Source organism: Phyllostomus hastatus, unplaced genomic scaffold (assembly GCF_019186645.2).
Source record: "Phyllostomus hastatus isolate PE091 unplaced genomic scaffold, TTU_PhHast_1.1 phas_contig_151, whole genome shotgun sequence".
In the NCBI taxonomy this organism is placed as follows: Eukaryota; Metazoa; Chordata; class Mammalia; order Chiroptera; family Phyllostomidae; genus Phyllostomus; species Phyllostomus hastatus.
The window spans coordinates 675,061-687,779 of record NW_025333616.1 but is presented as its reverse complement, the minus strand read 5'-3'; the positions used below and the strand labels follow the sequence as shown (position 1 = coordinate 687,779).

The 12,719-nt window shown below is 46.4% G+C and overlaps 1 pseudogene; it reads left to right on the top strand.

Moving 5' to 3' along the window:
* Positions 1 to 5,167: 5,167 nt before the first annotated feature.
* Positions 5,168 to 8,359, top strand: LOC123813349 (annotated as a pseudogene).
* Positions 8,360 to 12,719: the final 4,360 nt, after the last annotated feature.

Here is a 12,719-nt window from a genome sequence, read left to right as displayed (position 1 = left end):
GAGGGTGGAATGGTGGTGATCACAAGGACTGGGGCAAAGGACAGAAGCTGGTCATAGAGCATTGACTTTCAGTTATGAGATTACCTCTTCCTGGAGGTCTCAACCCTGGTGATTACAGTTAACAAGACTATGTCATGTACTGGACACAGAGTGTATCTGAAATGTCCTCACCACAAAAGGTAAGTGGCAGTTTCATGACTTCTGAACAGTATTGTTAGCTGAAGCCGAGGTGGTAGTATACTGCAATATATGAATGCATCCATTCAATCCACTGTATGCCTTACACTTGCAGAATGCTGTATGTCCATGATATCCCAATAAAGCTGGAAAGTTCACTGTGTTTTTGATTTAATAAAAACTTACCTAGAGCAAAATAAAAAATAATGTGACCTGATGATAGCACACATTGGAAGGTTTGAAAATCTATCTACCTATGTATCCATTTACCTACTATCTGAGTGATTATGTATCTGTGCATCAGTCTCACTACCTCTCTATTTATCTATTTATTCATTTATCTATCCAACTGATTTTTCATCTACCTATTTCCCTCTCTCAATTATCTGTCTGGCTTATAGTTCTGAAACAATAAAAAATTCTATTATCTGAATCCATGCAGTTAGTTGTAATTTGTTGTAACAACTTTACCAAGTTCCCTTTTCTTTCCTTCCTTCCCCTTCCCTTCCCTTTTTTCCTTCTCTTCCCCCCTCCCCTCCTCCTCCTCCCCCTCCTCTTCCTCCTTTTTCTTTTTCTTCTTCTTCTTCTTCCTCCTCCTCCTCTCTCTCCCTCCCTCCCTCCCTCCCTCCCTCCCTCCATAGAAAAAGAAAGAACTGGGTTTTTACTTATATACAACAAATGAGTTCAGCTAAAACAAGACTTTACAAGTTTTCTTCTCTTCTAAAAATGCAGAGGTAAACTGCCCAGATAACTGCTTTCTTTTTGTAGCACACTACAAAATATGCAAGTGGTACTAGGCCTAATAAGTATTAGATGAGAAAATTTTATATTTCTCCTGAAAATTATTTTATATTATTAACCATTTTTGGTATTAGCTTTGTCAGGGAACATTGAATGTTATAAACTGAATGATAGTTATGACTTTCCAATAACAGCTCACTCAGTCAAAATCCTCCTATGATTATAGAGCTTAGGAAAACTAAATGTGACAAATTAGACATGAGGGGTGTTAAGTGATGTGGCTCAGGTCAGCCCCTCAGCATCTGCTATTTTTAGAGTGAACAGAGCCAGTCCTCTTCCTGTGTGACAGGCACCTTGCACAGTACACACTGTGGTCTGGGGACACTGACCACCACATCCTGTGATTTTGTCTCTTCAGCTTTAACAACTGAAAAACAAAATCATCCAAGGTTCTACTATAAAAACGTCCACTGAGACTTTACCATTTTACTAATGTAAGAACAGCACAAACCTGATACTGCAAAGCAAATTCACAAAAGTCATCACAGAACCCCCAAGTCAGGAGAGCTCCTATACTGTCCAGAGGTCCTGCTGACCCAGACAAAATCCAACCTTAACAGGAGTGTGCACGTGTATCTAGGAGGTTTCCCTCAAAGCCATGGGCCACCTGCATCTCCCCTGATTCTGTCCTATTTTGTATATGAATCTCCAGATGTGGTGCAGCATTCAGCACTGAGTGGCGGACAGCTCCGCCCATCAACAGCATGCCTGGCTCTGTCTGTGCGCGCGTGTGTGTGTGTGTGTGTGTGTGTGTGTGTGTGTAACTTTATTTTTTATTTGTATTTCCTCATGTTTTTTTCAGTTATCCCCCTTTTCCCTCCTCCTCACATCCTACTCCCCCTCCCATGGGAATACACCTAAGAATCCTGATTCACCAATTCAAAAGAAATTATGCACCCCTCTCTTCATTGCAGCACTATTTACAAAAGCCAGGAGCTGGAAATGGCCCATGTACCCACCAGTACATGAGTGGATAAAATAACTGTGGAATATTTATGCAATGGAACACTATGCAACAGTAAGAGAGAAAGAACTGCCTTTCACAACAGCATGGATGGAACGAGAGAATATGATGCTAAGTGAAAGAGGGTAGTCAGTGAGAGACAAACACATGTGATCTCACCTATAAGGGGAATCTAATGAACAAAACAAACTAATGAAGAAAATAGAACCACAAGCATGGAAACAATGAACAGACAGTGAACAGAGTGGGGAGGGAGAAGGATAACAGTAGAAAAAGGGGAAGAGACTAAGTAAAGAACATGTATGAATGACCCACAGACTTGGACAACAGTGTACACATTCACTCTGGTAGTGGGGGATGCGATAGGCAAAAGAGGGAAAGGAGCAAATTGGGAAAACTGTACTAGAATTACAATGAAATGTGATTTTTAAAAGCATTCCACAAAGAAGAAAATATATTTTCTATATTTTTGCTAAGGAAGAAGTAATTTATTCACTCTTCAGTCTGTCATGCATCTAGCATTGATTTTGTGTATGGAGTGAAGCAAGTGTGAAGTTCACCCTGTTCCACAGACTCCCCCAGCTGGCCCAGCACCCATGATGGAAAGACCAGGATCCACCCACTGCACTGGGAGAGTCTCTGTCATGATTGACTGACTCTGCACTGTGGTCTGAGTCTGATCCCTCCCTCTGCTCCACTGGACAAGGTACCTCTGCTTTTCAGTGTCAACATCTCCACCCATATCTGAATGTAGGATGAATTCTGACCACATATGTGGGGGTGGGTTAGTATCACTGGGTTCTGAATGAGGGAAGTGAGAGCAAGAGAGAAAGAAGCCTGCTCAAGGGTCTGTCGGCCATTCAGCATGTGGCATTGCAACACTTCATATTTAAAGTGTGGAGGTGTTTTTCTGCTTCTATCAGAACCCCCATGAATGACAATCCTTTCTGAATCCTCAAGAGTCCCCACAGTTGAAGAGGAGAGTGATCTCCAAGATCAAATTTGCTCAGAGGAGGAAGAAATTGCTCAAATGATTCACCCCAAGGCAAAAGAGGGAGAAAGAACCCATTTCTCAGGAACACAGACTCAGGTGGAAAAAGTGAGAAGCAGACCCTGCATTACAAGGCCAGGAGGAAGCACTGAGCCCTGCTGCAGGACCAGAATGTTTGCACAGACCCCAGGCTCATCCCTGCCACTCCCCCAGGCTCACTGTCATGAGGGCTCTTTGGAGTCTGCAGTCAATGTGGCAGAGAGGGCAGGTCACCTTTCTCATCCCCAAGGCAGCAGTCACAACACCTGCCTAGGTTCTGAGCTCTAAGTCCTCACTCTCTTCCTCTGTTCACCCTCCACACCAGTCTTTACAACTCTCTTTCAGAATCTGTCCATTTCTGCCTAAAAGCTTTCCATTCTCCTCTCTGAGTTTAGGGTGTATTGAGGCTTTCTTCTGAAGTCACGGTTACTCATGGTCATCTCTATGTGACCTTCCAACCACAGCTCTCCCTTCTGCTTCCTTCAACCAGACTGCTTAGTTCCCTGTAAACACAGTAATGCACACACAAAATCACACTCACTGACACATACCCACACACACACAGTCACACCCACAACACACAAACACTCCCCCACACACTCTTACAACACTCACTCTCACACACATACACCTATTCACTACATATACACTGTCACACATACACATACTCATACACATACACACCACAACCTGAACACACTCACACATACTCACACTGACATGCACTCACACAAACACACTCACAGGCATACACACATAGACACACTCACACTATCTCCTATTGACTATATCTGTACTGCTTTGTATCTGGTTTCTTAGAGTTCTATAAAACTAGCAAATTCCTTCCCCAGCTTCCAGCTAAAAGCACAGGATTAGAAGCAACACTGAGATTTCTTCTTCTCATTTCTCTTCTACACATGTGTTGTGACAGCTAAAATATATACACGAATTGTGTGGTGAATCCATGTAAGCCTTTTATCTAATATTGTTGGACACATAGGATTGGACTGCAATTACTGTTCACATTACACATTACTTACAGACATTGCACTGTTCTAGTTCCTCTGTGACACACGGCACCTGTGAGATTCACAACTCAGTGTGACTGTAACAGCTCATCCCTGTATATTCCTCTGCCTCACACACTTAATCCAACATCCTTGTGTGGCATAGAGCATTCCCATGACCAGCCCCCACCTTGCCCTCCCTTACTGCTATCAGACAGTCTCTGTCTCTAGATTTCCCTATGATATTCTTTCCTCTCAAGAGTATTCTCACTCCCACCTCCTAGGGTTCCACTTCATTCAATAGCCCTTCCCTCAGCTCTGGCCCTGGTGACTTACTTGCTTGGAGTGTCATCCCATTCACCCAAAGGCTGGGAGTTCCATCCCTAGCCTGGGTGTGTAGGGGAGGCAACCGATCAGTGTCTCTGTCTCTCATGAATGGCTTTGTGTCTGTCTGTCTCTCTCTTCCTCACTCTATAAAATCAACAAACATATTCTTTGATGAGGATAAAAGAAAAACAGCTATTCCCTGAACCACAGTCTAGTCATGATACCAGGTATTCTCATATTTTCTCTCATTTCTCCTTTGTAAGTAAAATCATTTCCACTTTTGACTTAGAATGCTCACTTTTCTGCTAAGAAGAGTTCTCAAGATACAGAAAGTCAGTCTCCTGGATTATGGATGTATTTCTGGCTCTGACACAAGTATTTGGCTGTACTAGCTGATTAGTAAATATTCCTCTATGGACAAGTCAGAAATGAAAAGTAAATGCTGTTTTTGGGAGGCTGAGACAATGAGTAGCAAGTTCTATTTACAGTCAGCTTATGGAGGGTGGACAGAGGACCAGAGTCTGGGTCTCGACCTCTCTGATAAGAGCACAGACCAGGCAGAGGGTCCTAGCAGTGAGAAGAGACCCCAGATCTGGGCTGAGCACCTCCAAAGGGCGAGGAGTCCTCCTGAGTCCTCATCATGGAAAAACCCAGAGCCAGGCCCAGGTCAGGGCCATCCCCTTGCCGTGGGTCCACAGGAGTGGGAACCTGGAAGGGCAGCAGCAGCCCCAGACTCACCACATCCTGTATGTCTCTGTCCTCCAGGCCCAGGGTTTTATCTGCCCATAGGGCAGGAGCACTCAGAGCAGATGGCACCATGTCCATCCTCCCTGCTTTTCTCTGCCTTGGTCAGTTGTGGGCATGGGGATGGGGCAGCAACAGGGGGTGGGGCAGCTGCATGTGCCTGTTCATGGGGACCCTCAGGCTCAGAGAGTTGAAGCAGATGAGGCCCTGAGGTAAGGGAATCAGCTCAGATGTCCAGGTGAAAATCTGACAGGGACTCACTTCCAGGGCTGATTCTGGGCCAAAAAAGCTGTGAGCAGAATGGTGAGGCCTCCCCAGTCTCTCTGTCCCTCCTACTTCATGTCTGGGGCTCAGAGGTCCTGGAATTAGGGGATGAAAGAGGAGGGACATGGACTGAGTTGGGGAGTGAGGAGCAGGGAAGGTCTTTCTAATGCAGCCTCTGCTTCTTTCCAGAGATTCTCCCCAGACCCACCATCTGGGCTGAGCCAGGACCTCTAATCCCTTCTGGGACCCCTGTGACCATCTGGTGTCAGGGTACCCTGGAGGCCCAGGAGTACTCTGTATGATGAAGAAATGCATACATGTTTGGACACACAGGAACTACTGGAGCCCAGGGGCAAGGCCAAGTTTTTCATGAAAGACATCTCTGCAGGGAGATATTATTGTAAATATCTCAGCCCTGTAGGCTGCTCAGAGCACAATGACCCCTGGATCTGGTGGTGACAGGTGAGAGGACACTCAGGGGTCCCAGTCCCAGGATCTTCCCTCAGGGAGGGAGATGCTCTCAGGGGGTCTCCCCTTCACAGCCCAGCCCTGAGGGGGGATGAGGGAGGTGTGAGCCCCATTTAATACACTGCCTCCTTCTCTCCTAGGATAATACAACAAACTCAGCCACTCAGCCTCTCAGCCCTGCCCAGCCCTGTTGTGACTTCAGGAGGGAATGTGACCCTCCAGTGTGGCTCACAGAAGGTATTTGACAAGCTCATTCTGACTAAGGAAGGAGAAGACAGGCTCTCCTGGACTCTGGACTCACAGCAACACCCCACTGGGCAGGTCCAGGCCCTGTTCAGTGGGCCCTGTGACCCTCAGCCACAAGTGGATATTCAGATGCTATGGATATTTTAGAAATCATCCCAGGAATGGTCTGACCCCAGTGAACCCCTGGAGCTCCTGGTCTCAGGTGAGGGCCCCTGACCCCATCCTCTCTGAGCAGTCAGCTCAGGGTCCTGTCCCCAGGAGATGTCTGAAGTTGCATGAGAATCAGGGGCTCTGAGTGACAGTTGCCCAGCAGAGATCTGCCCACAGAGACTCTCCCAGTCCTGCCAACCCATCCCCCTCACCTGAGTCAGAACAGTGGTTGGTAGGCCCGGGGGTGTCTTAAGGGCCACAGAGCTGACATAGGAGAAGAGTCTGAATGATAAGCTGACTCCAAGTTCAGTCTGAGACCCTCACCTCCTTATGTCCTCATTCCCAGGACCCTTTGGAGGCCCTCTATCCCCACCCACAGGGCCCATCTCCATAGCTGATGAGTCCCTGAGAACTCTGCTCAGAGGGAGCAGAGCAGCAAAGGGAAGTTCTGAGGATCCAACAGGGGGTCTCATGTCCCCCAGATACTCAGGGATGGGCTTATGTCCCAGGGGCTGGGAGTCAAGCAGAGAAACTGGAACCACAGGGTCCCCAGGACTCTGAGGCTGGCAGGTGACAGTGGGGTGGGCATGGCAGAGGGACAAGGTGGGTCCAAGGCTGGGGCAGGATCAGCTGAATCAAGTGGGAAGAAGGTATTCCCCACAACCCAACCCCATCCTGAATTTCCAGAAGTCTCTGAGGATCTGCCCCTCACCCCCACAGACTCAGACCCTCAGAGGGATAAATGAGGGTCTCAGTGGGGAGGTGGTGGGTGTGTCCACGGGGACAGGGGCTGAGTCCTGTGCCAGTTCAGGCTCCTCTGGAGGCTCTGACTTGGACACATCCTTCCCCCCTCTGTGTCTCAGTGTCTCCAAGTGTAAAAGGGAAGAATCATGGCCCAGAGCTTAGATTTCTTTTCAGCTCTAGCTCCAACCTCCTGGGAGGGGCGCCTCAGGGAATCCTGCCAGGATGTGTTACTAGGGGGACTGTTCCATATTTAGCCATGACAGTGCACAGTGCACAGGGAGGGATAAGCAGACAGTTCCTGGGGTTTCAAGCTCTTTCCCTCAGCTCAGACGCTCACTCAGAGGAGAGAACAAGGGCTAGAGTCAGACCTGGTTCAGGTCCCAGCTCAGCTACTCCTGCTGAAGGACTGGTCCTTTTAGAGAAGGTGAACCTGATGTGTCAGTCACAGAGACCAAGGGACACATTCCTTTGTCCATGAAGGGGTCAGCCCATTCTTTTGCCCACTGATTACTTATGTGCCCTGTGACCTCAGCTCTTGGGAGGACCTACAGGTGCTACAGCTCACACCATACCTCCCCATAGCTGTGGGGAACCCTGGAGCCCTGGCCTCAGGTGAGGGGACACAAACTCTGTCCTCTCTGAGCTCACTCAGCTCAAGGGTCTGTCTCTTCAGTCTGAAACATTAATAAATGGAGGAATTTAAGGGGCTCCATAGAGGAGGATATTGAGGAGCCGCTGACACCAACCCCTAATCCATGGACCCTGGTTCATCAACTGTTGAGTTAGTGGATCTCTCAGCTGTAGAGGAATGAGCTTCTGGGCTCTGTCTCTCAGACAGAACCCAGAACACACCACTCAGCCATTTCCTTATTGTGAGCATTTATTACTAATTCTGAGCTCTGGAGCACAGTAACCCCTGGTCCATAGTGAATCTCTGCTGGTTCAAAGACAACAAGATGCTGAGATGATCCAAGGAGGAGACAGGAACCTGGCAGAGTAGAGGCTGGGCTCATGACATGATCATGTGAAAGTTACAGTCTGAAGAGTGGGGCATCGGGGAGCACAGACCCCAGGAGGGAGGCTGGTGTCTCCCCAAGTCCTCACTCACACCCTCATTTCATGATCCTCTGGGGCAGCTGACACCATCAGCCCATCACAGAACAAGTCAGACCCCAGGAGTGGGGAGTGGGAGAACCCTCAGTTTGGGGGCTGGGTGCAGAGGGTCAGGTCCTGACAGAGGGAGGCAGGCATGCTGGGTGGACATCCAGGATTTGGGGTAACTTTGGTCTGCCCTGGTTTCTGTCACCTCTTTACCCACATTTCCTAGCCTTGGACCCCCAAGACTACACAATGGAGAATCTTATCCAGTTGGGCATGGCTGGACTGACCCTCATTGGGTTCAAGGTGCTGCTATTTCAGGCTTTGAACAGTGAGTGAAGGGCCCACGATGGAACTGAGATGTGAACACAGATGGGATAGGGCACCATTGAGAGTGGGGGGAGCCATGAAGCCCCCCTGATGACCCAGGAGGTAGTAAGGGACAGTCTGGACCACAGGTGGGGAAACTGTCTGCTGATGTGTCCAGGGGAGAGAACAAGGTTTGGGTGCAGGGAGTGTCTGAGTGCTCCCTGTGCAGGGCTCTTCCTCCATTAAATGTCTGTTTTCTCTCCCATTATCTTTGCTGACTCTGTAAAAACCCCCTACTTCTCTCACCCCTGTGTCATGAGGGTCCTTCACACATGGCTGTTTGAGCCCACACATCTAAAACCCCATGCTCTCTTCCAGTTTCATGTAGTAAAGTGTTCTTTATTTGTAATCACTACATGACCTGATGAACATTATTGAGTCCTAATCTCCTCAGTTCACAGAAGTTAACCTGGAACCAATCAATAAATAAATGGGCTAAATTAGATGTGACCCTGTGAAGATGAGTACAGGCTGATGCCACCCCCCCCACCCCACCATCCTTCTCATCTGCATCAGATGCCAGGTGTCCCATTTCCCCAGAACATCCCTCACTTGGTGTTTGAAGGAAGAGCATAGTGGGGTGCCACCTTAAAAAGTAATCTTTTTAAATAATGATATGATTTGTGGAATTTCCCGAAGTCTGAATATATATAAAGTAAAATATTATTCAACCAAGAGAAAAAGAACAAAATGAAAACAGAGGCACGGAGCAGCCTGACATTGTCAGAGGGGAGGGAGGTGGGAGGCTGGATGAAGTCAGGTGAGGGTAGTAGCCAAAGGCATACATGCGATACCCACAGACACAGACAACAGGGTGCTGAGGGCCAGAGGGATGGGGGGACAGAGGCTGGCGAGACCAGGCATAGGTTGGGGGAAACAGAGATATCTGTAATAGTGCCAAAACTAAAAATAAAGAAAACATCCTGCCATTTCAGACAACATAAATGAACCTTGAGGCCATTTTGTTAACTCAGCCAGATCACACAGTGGAATTATCAATACAGAAATATCTCACATATATGAGGAATCTACAAGAGCCAATTATTTACAAACAGAGTGTGGAATGGTGGTGACCACGGGGAAGAGGGGGAAAGGAGAGAAATTGCTCAAAGAGCCTCGACTTTTGGTTATGAGATTGGCATGTCCTAGGGCCTCACATACAGCCTGGTGAGTACAGTTAACCAGACTGTGTCACATACTGGAAAGGGGCTACCAGAATGTATCTGAAATGTTCTTGCCAGAAAAAGTAAGTGATAGTGATGTGACTTCTTGATACTATTGTTACCTAAGCTGAGGTGGTAACATTCTGCAACATATAAATGAATCCAATCCACCTACTGCACACCTTACACTTACACAATATTATATGTCAATGATATCTCAATAAATCTGGAAAAGCTGTCTGCATTCTTGATTCCAAAAACACTTACCTGAAGCAAAAAGAAAAATATAACATGATGTGGCAACAGCAAATGTTGGAGAGTTTTTTAGTCCACCTGCATATGTATCCATTTACCTATTATCTCTGTGTCTATGTATCTTCAGGTCAGCCTCTAACTTTATCTCTCTAGCTGTTTATCTACCTACCTATTTCTTTATATATCTCCATCTGTCAATTATGTCTCTGGCCTCCAGAACTGAATCAATTTAAAATGTTGTGTTTTCTGAAGCTATGCATTTAGTTGTAATTTGTTATAACAACTTTACTGAGTTCTCCTTCCTTCCCTTCCCTTTCCTTCTCTCTTTCTCCCTCTCTCCCTCACTTCTCTCCAGAGAGAAAGAAGGAACTAGGTTTTCACTCATACACAACAAATGATTTCAGCAAAAACAAGTTCTGCAAATTTTCTCATCTTCTAAAAATGCACAAACTGTTCAGTGAACTGCTTTCACTTTGTCAGGAGAGTGCAAAATATACAAGTGGTACTAGAACTAATAAATATTAGATAGGAGACAAATTTCATCTTTCTTCTGAAAATAGTTTTATATTATTAACTAGTTTATTAACTTGACTAAATAATATTGAATGTCATATTCTATAAAATTAATGAGGATCTGAAATGGTAGCAAGCCATATTAAATCAATATGTGATTGTAGAGTTTAGGAAAACTAAATGTGTCACCTTGGACATGAGGGGTATTGAGTGGTGTGGCTCGAGTGAAATCCTCAGAACCTGCTATTTTTAGGGTGAAGAGCAGTCAGTCCTCTTCCTGTGTGACAGGCATCTTGTGCCCTGTACAGACTGTGGTGTGAGGACCCTGTCCACCACATCCTGTCACGTTGTCTCTTGAGTTTCACTTTAGCAACTGAAAAGCAAACCATCAAAAGCTCTTCTATAAAAATGTCTCCTGAGACTTTACCCCTTATTCCAATGTAAGAACAGAACAAACCTGATACAGCAAAGTAAATTCACTCTAGCCATCACAGAATCCACAAGTCAGGAGAGCTCCTCTACTGTCCAGAGGTCCTGCTGACCCAGACAGAGACCAGCCTTGATCAGGAATGTGCACATATATCTAGGAGGCTTTCCTCAAAACCATGGGTTACCTGCATCTTCTCTGATTCTGTCCTATTTGTATGTGAATCCCCAGAGGTGGTGGAGAATTCAGCACTGGGTCATGGACAGCTCCACCCCCCATCTGGAGCCCATGGGGATGTGTCTCTTGTCTGACGTTTCTGCGTGTGTGTGTGTGTGTGTGTGTGTGTGTGTGTGTGTGTTTAACTTTATTTTTTATTTTTATTCCCTTACAGTTTTTTCAATTATCCTCTTTTACCCTCCTCCACGCACTCCACCCCTCTCTCCTATGGGAATACACCTAAGAATCCCGATTCACCAATTCAGAAGAAATTATGCACCCCTATCTTCATAACAGCACTGTTTACAATAGCCAAGTGCTGGAAATAGCTCATGTGCCCACAAGTACATGAGGGGATAAAATAATTGTGGGATATTTGTGCAATGGAACACTATGCAATAGTAAGAGAGAAAGAACTCCTGCCTTTCGGAACACATGGATGGACCTGGAGAATATGATGCTAAGTGAAATAAGGTAGTCAGTGAGACACAAATACATGTGATCTCACCTATAAGAGGAATCTAATGAACAAAATAAGCTAACGAAGAAAATAGAACCACAAGCATAGAAACAATGAACAGACTGACAGTGAACAGAAGGGGGAGGGAGAGGGATAATAGTGGAAAAAGGGGAAGAAACTCATCAAAGAACATGTATGAATGACCCACACACATGGACAAGAGTGTACACATTAACTCTGGTAGTGGGGGATGGGATGGGCAATGGAGGGAAAGGGGAAAGTTGGGAAAACTGTACTGAAATAACAATAAAAAATGATTTTTGAAACAGCTTCCCACAAAGAAAAAAGGTATTCTTGCTAAAGAAAAAATAATTGATTTACTCTTCAATCTGTTGTCCATCTAAGCAGCAATTTTGTGTATGGAGTGAGGCAGGTGTGAAACTCACCTTGTTCCACAGACTCCCCAGCTGGCCCAGCACCCATGATGGAAAGACCAGGAGCTGCTGACTGCACTGGGGGGGGTCTCTGTCATGATCACCTGACCCTGCACTGTGGTCTGAGTCTGATCTTTCCTTCAGCTCCATTGGGTGAGGTATTTCTGCTTTTCACTTTCTCAAACTTCTCATGTCTACATCTAAGTCTGAATGTCTGGTTTCCTTGCACTCATATCCAAGGCAGGGTGAATTCTGATCACACTTGTGGGGGTGGTGCAGGTATCACTGAGCTGCAAATGATGGAAGTGAGAAAAGCAGAGGAAGCAGGCTGCTCAAGGATCCTTCAGCCATTAGGATGTGGTATTGCCACAACTGACATTAAAGTATGGGGGCTGTTGTTCTGCCTCTAACAGAGCTCCCAGGAATGATAATCTTTTCTGAATCCTGAATAGTCTCCAGAGTTTGAAGAGGAGGTGACACCCAGCATCAAAGTGCTCTGAGGAGGGAGAGATGACTCAAATAATTCACCCCAAGGAGAGGGAGATAGAAAGAGTCCACTTCTCACAAAGACACAAAGTCAGGTGGAAACTGTGTGAGACGTAGTTCATGCCTGAGGAAACACTTAGCTCTCCTGTGGGAGCAGAGTGTTTGCACAGACCCCAGACTGGTCTCTGTCCCTCCCCATGGCTCACTGTTGTGAGGACTACTTGGGGTCTCCACTCAACAAGGCAGAGAGGGAAGGTTACCCTTCATGTCCCCCCTGCAGTGGTCACATCCACCACCTTCCTGGGTTCTGAGTCCTACACCCTCAGTCTCCTCTCCTGCTCACCTTCCACATCAGTCTTCCAACTCTCCTCCAGAA